Genomic DNA, 9,683 nt, shown 5'->3' on the forward strand with positions numbered 1-9,683 from the left:
TATACAGTGCAGTGGCATTTCATTCCTTCTGGAAATGTTACCTATTCTTTGGCATTGATCACAAGCTAGCACGAAGGATCTCACATCTTTAAACAGATTAGGCCAGTAAAATCTTGCTTGCAAAATTTTAGCTGCTATTTTTGTAGTGCCAAAGTGTCCTCCATGTGGTGATGAATGGCAATGCTGGAGAATGCTCTCTATATCCTCCTCCGGTATGCACTGTCTTATCAGCCTGTCATTGTATCTCTTATATAGCAGAGGTTCCTTCCATGTGTAGTATCGTACATCGTGCAAAAATTTCTTCTTTTGCTGGTAAGACATGTTGGGTGGCAAAATCCTGCATATAAGAAAATTCATAAAATCAGCATACCATGCAACTTGGGATAACACTAATAGGTATTCATCTGGGAATGAGTCATCTATTGGCAATTCTTTAGCTTCTTCAAGGTACTCGTGTCTCAGCCTTGAGAGATGATTGGCTACCATGTTCTCTACCCCCTTGTTGTCCTTGATTTCAAGGTCAAATTCCTAAAGTAGTAGGATCCATTGAATCAACCTTAGCTTCGCTTCCTTTTTATTCAAAAGGCATCTGATAGCAGCATGGTCTGTGTATACAATGACTTTTGATCCAAGAAAAGAGGATCTGAATTTGTCAATTGCAAACACTACTACTAGGAATTCCTTTTCTATGGTAGCATAGTTGATTTACACTTTGTCAAGTGTTCTGCTGGCATAGTAAATGGCATGGAGTTTTCTATCTTTCCTTTGTCCAAGTACTGCTCCTGTAGCATAGTCACTTGCATCGCACATGATTTCAAATGGTAGCTCCCATTCAGGTGGTTGCATAATGGGTGCTGAGATCAAGGCCTCTTTTATCCTGTTGAAAGAAGCAAGGCAATTTTCATCAAAATCAAAGGAAACATCTTAACTTAATAGATATGTCAATGGCTTAGCTATTTTGAAAAATCTTTTATGAATATTCTGTAAAAGCCTGCATGTCCCAAAAAGCTTCGCACTTCTTTGACTGATGTAAGTGGTGACATTTTTTCGATGATCTCAACTTTCACCTTGTCAAATTCAATCCCTCTTTTTGATATCAGATGACCAAGAACTATGCCTTCTCTTACCATGAAGTGGCATTTTTTCTAATTCAGGACTAGGTTCGATTCTTCACATCTTTACAATACTTTGGATAAGTTAGCTAAGCAATCATCAAAAGTAGTTCCATAGATAGAAAAATCATCCATAAAGACTTCCATGATATTTTCAATATAATTAGAAAAAATAGCCATCATGCATCTTTGAAAGGTAGCAAAGGCATTACAAAGACCAAAAGACATTCTTCTATATGCAAAGGTTCTATAAGGGCATGTGAATGTGGTCTTTTCTTGATCTTTTGGATGAATAGGAATTTGAAAGAATCACAAATACCCATCTAGATAACAAAAGTAAGAATGTTTTACTAGCCTTTCTAGCATTTAGTCGATAAAAGGGAGAGGAAAATGGTCTTCTCTGGTAGCACTATTCAATTTCCTATAATCTATGCACATGCGCTAACCAGTGACTACCCTAATAGGGATCAGTTTATTGTTTGAATTTTGGATAACAGTTGTCCCCCCTTTCTTAGGCACTACATGTACTGGACAAACCCATTTACTATCATAAATTGGGTATATAATACCCGCGTCTATTACTTTCAGAATTTCTTTCTTAACTACTTCTTTCATGTTTGGATAAAGCCTTCTTTGGTGTTCAATAGTGGGTCTACTATTTTCCTCCATGGGTATCATATGCATGCAAATCGAGGGATTATTCCCTTTCAAGTCTTCTATTTTATACCCTATAGCCTTGCTATGGGTCCTGAGTACTCTTAGCAATTTTTCCTCTTCTATATCAGACACGCTAGCATTGACAATAACAAGATATTTAGAGTTTTAGTCCAAAAATGCATACCTTAGTGAGGAGGAGAGAGGTTTAAGTTCTACCTATTTAGTGTTGTTCTCTAGCTTGCCATTGGGTTGTTCCTCCTTTAACTCCTCCATCTTGAAAGCTTGGGCTAAGTGTAGGGGTGGATTAGTTGCCAAAGATTGTGCACAAGCTGTAATCTTTGTGTTTTCATTATCCGTTAAATGGTTGTGTACAATACATGCTTCAAGAGGATCTTCAGGATGTGCCTTATGAAATTCCTCCTTAACTTATTTGTCAACTATATCAACCTTAAGGCATTCATCAGGTTCAAATTTGTGTTTCATCATGTCGAACAAGTTGAATTCCACTTCTTCATCTCCTACCTTTAGAGTTAGCCGCCCATTTTTGACGTCTATGATTGCTTCAGTGGTTGCCAAAAAAGGTCTTCCCAAGATGATATGGATTTGAACATCCTCTTCCATCTCAAGGACAACAAAGTCAACTGGAATGAAGAATTTGCCCACCTTAATAGGGATGTTCTCAAGTATGCCTACAGGATATTTAACAGACCGATCAGCTAATTGCAGTGAAATTATTGTGGGCTTTAGTTTCCTGACTTCCAGCTTTTGACATATTGATAGAGGCATTAGACTTACACTTGCCCCAAGATCACAAAGGGCCTTGTTTATTTTCTTATCACCAATGAGACAAGGTATGGAGAACCTTCCTAGATCTTTCACCTTTGGAGGTAGTTTTTTTTGCAATATAGCACTGCATTCCTCTATTAGAGCAACAGTCTCATAGTCCTCCAGCTTTCTTTTCTTTGACAAAATTTCCTTAAGGAAATTTTGTATAGGATGGCATCTGAGAAAGTGCTTCAGTGAAGGGAATGTTGATGTAGAGTTTCTGTCAAACTTCTAAAAACTTCCCAAACTGCTTGTCTAATTTGGCTTTCTGGAATCTCTGAGGAAAAGGTAGGGGAGGCTGATATGGCTCTAGTAGCTTTTTTTCCTTCTTTGCTTCCTCTTTCTGATCCTTCTTAACTTCTTCTTCTTTCTTCTGTACTTGGCTTTCAGATTTATCAGAGGATTCCTCTATTGGTTTTTCCTCTGGTTGTTCTAAAATTATTCCACTCCTCAATGTAACTATCTTACAATGCTCTTTTGGGTTCATCTCTAGTTGATTGAGCAGTTTACCAGCAGCTTTGCTTAAAGAACTTGCTTGCTGAGCAATTTGATTTTTAAACATCTTATTATGGGTAGCAAGTTGGTCCATTCTGGAAGTCAGCTGCTTGATCATTTCATTCTGTTGTTGTTGAGCTGCTAGAAGGCCTTCCATAATGGATTCCATGGTCGTCTTTTGTTTAGGCTGTTGAGGTTGAGGAGGTGGTGGTGGCTGTGCAAAGTTTTATCCTCTATTCTAAAATCCAGGGGGTGCTGGTGGTCTATACCCTTGCTATTTGTTCATTAGCTAATTTTGGGAATACGACCATGAGAAATTCGGGTGATTCCTCCATCCAAGGTTGTAAGTATTTGAGTATGGATTGTTGAGCTGCTTTTAGTTGAAGTTTCATCCATTATTCACATAGTTCATTTATTCTGTGGAGGGTTCATTGAAGTTGTTGAATTCCGAAGTTGTATATCCTCCTCCACAGTCGTCGTAATGTTGGTTGCTTACACCAACAGCGTTGGCTTGCGTTCTATCAAGCCGCTTCGTGAGCTGATCAAATTAAGCATTTATCATGCTTAGGGCATCCACTTTCTAGGATCCCTACTATTCTCCTTGTGTTCTCTCTTTCATTTGACCACTAGTAGTTGTGATATGCAACCCTTTCCAAAAGTTCAAGCGCTTGTGTCACTGTTTTCTCCATTAGGTCACCTTTTGCTACTAAATCTACTGTGCTCCTTGTAGAGGGTAGTAGCCCATTATAGAAATTCTAAACCAGGAGGCAATCTTTTATGCCATGGTGTGGACATTCCCTCTGCAGGTCCTTATATCTTTCCCATGCATCATGGAGTGATTCACCTTCCTTTTGTCTAAAAGTGTTGAGTTCAACCCTCAACTTTGCAGTCTTTGCAGGTGGGAAATACCTTGCTAGAAAAGCTTGAGAGAGGTCTTCCCAAGTGGTGAATGTTCCAGCTGGTTGAGAAAGTAACCACTTCCTTGCTCTGTCTCGAAGGGAGAATGGGAATGCTCTAAGTCTTATAGCTTGATTAGAGACTCCATTCATCTTGAATGTATCACATAGGGCAAGAAAGCACCAGAGGTGGTAATGTGGATCTTCCGTTGGTGAACCCCCAAACTGGGTTTGTTGAATCATCTGGAGCCATGCTGGTTTCAGTTCAAAATTATTGGCTTCCACTGTGGGTCTTGTAACACTAGGTTAGAATCCTTTTATAGATGGAGATTACTTCCCTGGTTTTGTTCAATTTCCTCTCATGTGGTTTTGACTTAACGATTCCTCTCCTCTCTTATTTTCAGTTCTTTGCTCTTCCAGAATTGATATCTTAGGGGTCCTACAAAATAAAACACGAATAAATATAGAACAGAAATCAAAATAAGAAAGGGAAAGAAGGAAAATTCAGAAAAATTTGGTTGCCTCCCAAAAAGCGCTTATTTGTAGTCTTTAGCTGGACTTTGCTTTTATTGTTCATAATCTATCTGGAGGGTTGTCAAAGGTGCAATTGATTCCTTTCTCTAAAGGTTCTCCCTAAAAGTAAGGCTTCAGCCTCTGCCCATTGACTTAAAATGCACCTGAGATTTCACTCCACACTTCTACTGCTCCATGTAGGAAGACTTGGGTTACCTTAAAAGGTCCGGACCATCTTGATTTTAGCTTTCCTAGAAAGAGTTTCAATCTGGAGTTGAATAACAGGACAAGATCCCCTTCTTTGATTTCCTTCCTCAAGATGTGCCTGTCGTGCCATATTTTGGTTTTGTCCTTGAAGATCCTAGCGTTTTCATAAGCATCCTGTCTGATCTCTTCTAGCTCATTGAGCTGTAAAAGTCTTTTTTCACTAGCAGCTTTAAGGTCATAGTTTAGGGCTTGGATGGCCTAATAGGCTTTGTGTTCAAGTTCGACAGGTAGGTGGTAGGCTTTTCCATAAACCAAGCAAAAGAGTGTTGTTCCAATGGGAGTTTTATATGCATTGTGGTATGCCCACAATGTATCATCTAGTTTCATGGACCAGTCTTTCCTTGAGCAATTGACCATTTTCTCAAGGATATGTTTTAACTCTCGATTTGAAATTTCTACTTGGCCGCTGGTTTGAGGATGGTAAGGAGTTGCCACTTTGTGAGTTACTCAATATTTCTTCAATAAATTTTCAAACTGTCGATTACAGAAGTGACTTCTTCCATCGCTAATTATCGCTCTTAGTGAGCTAAATCTTATGAAGATGCTCTTTTTGAGGAATTTCGTCACCACTCTTCCCTCACTTGTTGGTGTGGCTTGTAACACCCTCCCGGTAGCAACTCCGTACATTCTACTGTTCCGGTGACCGGTATCGGTCCGGATAGCTAGAACGTCCAGAAAAATATTTAAACTAAAGTGAGGAACCATAATTAACTCAAATATTAAATAGAAAAATTTAGTAAAAATTTTAGAAATAAAATACAACCAAGTTAAATGAGCCGGTGCCCAAGCGATGGGTAACCCAGAGGGAAGTTGCGGTTCTCGCAACTAGGAGCCCTAGACCCAGGGAAAAATTCATAAAATAATTTTTGGGACTCCAGAGAAGGGTCATTGAGGTTCCTACGGCATTAGAATGCCAAGAAAATACCTAGAAAAATTTTCCAATCGGTACAGACAATTTTGACCCGTTAAGCCAAACGGAGGGCATTTTGGTCATTTCGCCTTTAGAGGTGATTTTTGGCCAACTTTTCCAGTTGAGTAAATAATTAATATGACATAAAATATGAATAAAAATTACTAGAAATTAAATTGGAAATGAGTAGTGGAGGAAAGAAAAGAAAAATACAATATATGCAATTTATGACATCATTGTGATGTCATTTAAAATTTTCCACCAATCACAATTAAGCAACCATTTGACCAACTAATAAAAGAGACTAAATGAAGACCAAAATAATCAAAAATACAGCAGCCATCTCCCTCCCCAAAAGCCAGCCGAAACCCATTCCCATAGCCACCCTCCATTAAAGTTTTTTCAAGCTTTAGATTTCCATCATTTCCACCATATTTCCCTACCCTCTAAGTACAAAAATTAATTATTTCACCTTGAGAAGAAGATTGATAATAAGAAGAAGAGAAGAAAGTGAAGAATTTGAGCTTTTGAAAAGCTCTTAAGTGAGGTTAGTGCACCTATCTACTTAAAACCTTTATTTTCCATGTTAGTAGCTTGAATTAAGTAAGAATTTGTAACTAAAATGAACAAAAATTATGTGTATACATACTATGGATTTCGGCAGCCCTATGGAAGGAATGGGTTTGATAGTTTTGATGGACTTAAAGTGGACTAGAGATCATGTTTGAAGTACATAATTATGTGGATAATGACTTAGCTAGTTAACTAGGGTAACTAGTGTGAAATGGAAATGGAAATTAGGGTTTTGAGAAGTGAAAATTTGACTTGGCTTAGGAAATTGTTAGAGAACATTTTAATGGTCAATTAGTGACCATTTTAGGTAAGTTGACCACAATTTGGACTGAAATATAGTATGGCAAAATGAATGTGTAGGCTGCCTAAGGACAGCAGCAAAGTGGCTGAGATTTCAGTCCACTTGGACTGCCATATCTTTGGCTGTGTTGGTCCAATTGGTATTTGGCCAATTGGACATGAAACTAGGCTTATAATGGCACATTTTTGCTGAAGAAACCATGCCCAAAAGACCAAAGCAAGAGGACCAAAAGTTGGTCCCAATCCGATACCTCTGTAATACACTGCAGAAATGACCAAATGAACAGTAACTGTTCATTTGGCCATAACTCACTGTAGATATGGTCAATTGACCTGAAATTTTTACATCAACAAGTTAATACATAGACAAACAACTTTCATGAAGGAACCTATCCCAAATTATGACCAGAACCAATTCAAAAATGCAATCACAGTCACTATTCATGGTACTGTAGATTTGGTAATTCTGCAGTTTTGGAAATCCGGCCAGCTATGGTTTTTGGACCATATCTGAAGCTACAAAACTCCAAATGGAGTGACTCAAAAAGGAAATTCAACTAGACAAAATAAGGAACAACTTTCATGTTTACCATTTCCTCAAATTCCCACTGCAACAGGGCCCAATTGAACAGTAAAGTTAGGTCACAAAAATTGAAATTTCTGCCCTCTTAGATTTAAGTTGGGAAATGGTAATGGTGACCGATTCCAACAAGTTTTAAATGCCAAATGTGGTATGTTGGGAGTGCCAAAGTCAATGTACATATTTTATATCCAAAAGTCAACATTTTTGTTGACCAATAAGGTGAATAGTAACACCAAAACTTGAAATTCACAAATTGAAGAATTTAAAAGTTTCAAATGCCCTAGTATACCTAACAAGATTGGTTTGGATAGTTTGGCATGCCAATAGGGTTCAGTTAGCAGTACTGCACATGGCAATATGCCGTTCTGTGATTTCATGGCTTTTAGCCATTCTGACCTTGCATTGAGATTTGGCCTTGTGCCTGAGATTATTTACAGCTTGGTAGTTGTTCTATTGCACACCGGGAGATGCATTTGTGACCGATGGTGTGATGGCCCGAGGTACTAGATACCCAGTGTCAGTTTACCCGTTATCCAGTCCAGTCGTCTAGTGTAGGTTACTTGGGGCAACCAAATGAATAAAAATGGACAAAGTTAATGATACACAAATTCAAAACAAATAAAACATATACATTCGTTACATATTTATTTATTGCTATCTTTTATTTTATTATTGCACCACTAAGCATTATTGCTTAGTGCGTTGCTTTTGCCACGCGTAGGTACTGGAGATACTGATCATGAGCCCAGTAGACCGCAGACTGGGTGAGTCCATCCTGCAGTTCTGCACAGTGTCCGTGTCACCTCACCACCTGCAGTGCATTGGTAGGACACTAGGTGTCATTTTGTCATTTTGTAACTAAATTTTTATTTTCTCATATGTATTTAGAATTATGTAATGTATTTTGAAGTTCATGTAAATTATGAAAATTGTATTTGTGAATGGAAAAGTAAATATCTATCTATGACTTGGATATGTATGGAAGTAAATTGAGTATTTATCTGTTGCTTATATATGAATACCCTGAGAAATGATGATTGAGGAATGAGATTGGAAATTGTTGAGATTGTGATATTGAGATTTTGTTGATGAATTGAAGTTGGGATTGTTTAGAAATTATTTGGAAGTGTTTTTAACAGGTTCCGAAGAACTGTTTTCTCCATTTTTAGCTGGTACTCTGCCGGATTTTCTTTAAAATTTTCGGAACCTCAAATAAATTATGATTTCAATAAATGACTTAAATGAGTTATCTTTCACAAATTATATTCAAAAACATGATATAAATTAATTAAGGTATATTAGAGTGTGCCGGTACACCGTGTGGCATTACTTACTCGGGTATACTGTACACGGGTAAGGGGTGTCACATTTAGTGGTATCAGAGCACGGTTTAGGCGTTTCTGGGCCTAGATTGAGTCCATACCATGCATTGCATTTGTAAGAGTCGAGGTGACACTAATGCAGATCTGTTTTTCTTTCTTATTTTGAATAGGATATGGACCCTTCCTCACAGAGAGCAGTCGAGGAGGAAGTGGAGAGTCATGCTTCTCCTGCAGCAGCTGAGACTGGGGGTAGGGGAGAACTTACTCCGCCAGCTCAAGCAGAGCCTACTCAACCTCCACAGGCCATGTTCCAGCAAATGGCCGAATTTTTCAGACAAATGGCTAGGGTAATGCCGGCACCGCCACCACCACCACCAGCTCCACAACCAAAATCACACCTGGAAAGGCTAAGAAAGTTAGGGGCAGTGGATTTCTTTGGCAAGAGAGAAGATGATTCTGTTGCAGCCGAAAATTGGTTGAACAGAACAGGCAGAGTCTTAAAACAACTCCACTGCACTCCAAAGCAAAACCTGGAAGCTGCCATATCTCTGTTGCAAGATGATGCTTATGAATGGTGGGACACGGTATCCAGTGAAGTACAGCCAGAAATAGTAACTTGGGACTTCTTTCTCTCCGAATTCAAGAAGAAATATGTGGGTACTGTATACCTGGAAGAGAGAAGAAGAGAGTTTATTAACCTGAGGCAGAGACAGTTGTCAGTGGCCGAGTATGAGAAGGAATTCATCCGATTAAGCCGCTATGGAAGGGAGATAGTCCCTAATGAAGCTGAAAGATGTAAGAGATTTGAAGAGGGACTAAATGACAACATAAAGATCCAGCTCACTGCCTTGGGAATTACAGAATTTACCAAGTTAGTGGAAGCTGCAATAAAGGTTGAAAAAGTAAGAATCAGTGAGCAGACTAGAAGGGAAAGACAGTAGAAGAGGGGCCCAGGTCAGTCTAGTTCAGCTCCTGCATCTGGGAAGAAGTTCAAAGGTCCAGCTGCATAGAGTTCAGGTCAGCCACACGGTCGTGGTCGGGCCTCAGGGCCCAGTTACGCTACCCCTAGGAGAGGTCAGTCCACACCATCAGTGGGCAGCTCTCCAGGGATGGGGTTCAGGGGACCAGCCCCAACATCGTCTGCATGTCCGCATTGCCTGAAATGGCATAAGGGGGAATGTTGGAGAGTAACCGGTGCCGGCTTAAGATGTGGGTCGACAGAGCATCAAT

The 9,683-nt window shown here is 39.2% G+C and overlaps 1 non-coding gene across 1 annotated transcript; it reads left to right on the forward strand.

Annotated features, from left to right (window-relative positions):
* The first annotated feature begins 3,866 nt into the window (after positions 1–3,866).
* On the forward strand, positions 3,867–3,973 carry LOC131174272 (small nucleolar RNA R71). Its single transcript, XR_009144520.1, has one exon. It is a non-coding gene; the product is annotated as a small nucleolar RNA R71 (small nucleolar RNA).
* Positions 3,974–9,683: the final 5,710 nt, after the last annotated feature.

Source organism: Hevea brasiliensis, chromosome 15, assembly GCF_030052815.1.
Source record: "Hevea brasiliensis isolate MT/VB/25A 57/8 chromosome 15, ASM3005281v1, whole genome shotgun sequence".
Lineage (NCBI taxonomy): Eukaryota > Viridiplantae > Streptophyta > Magnoliopsida > Malpighiales > Euphorbiaceae > Hevea > Hevea brasiliensis.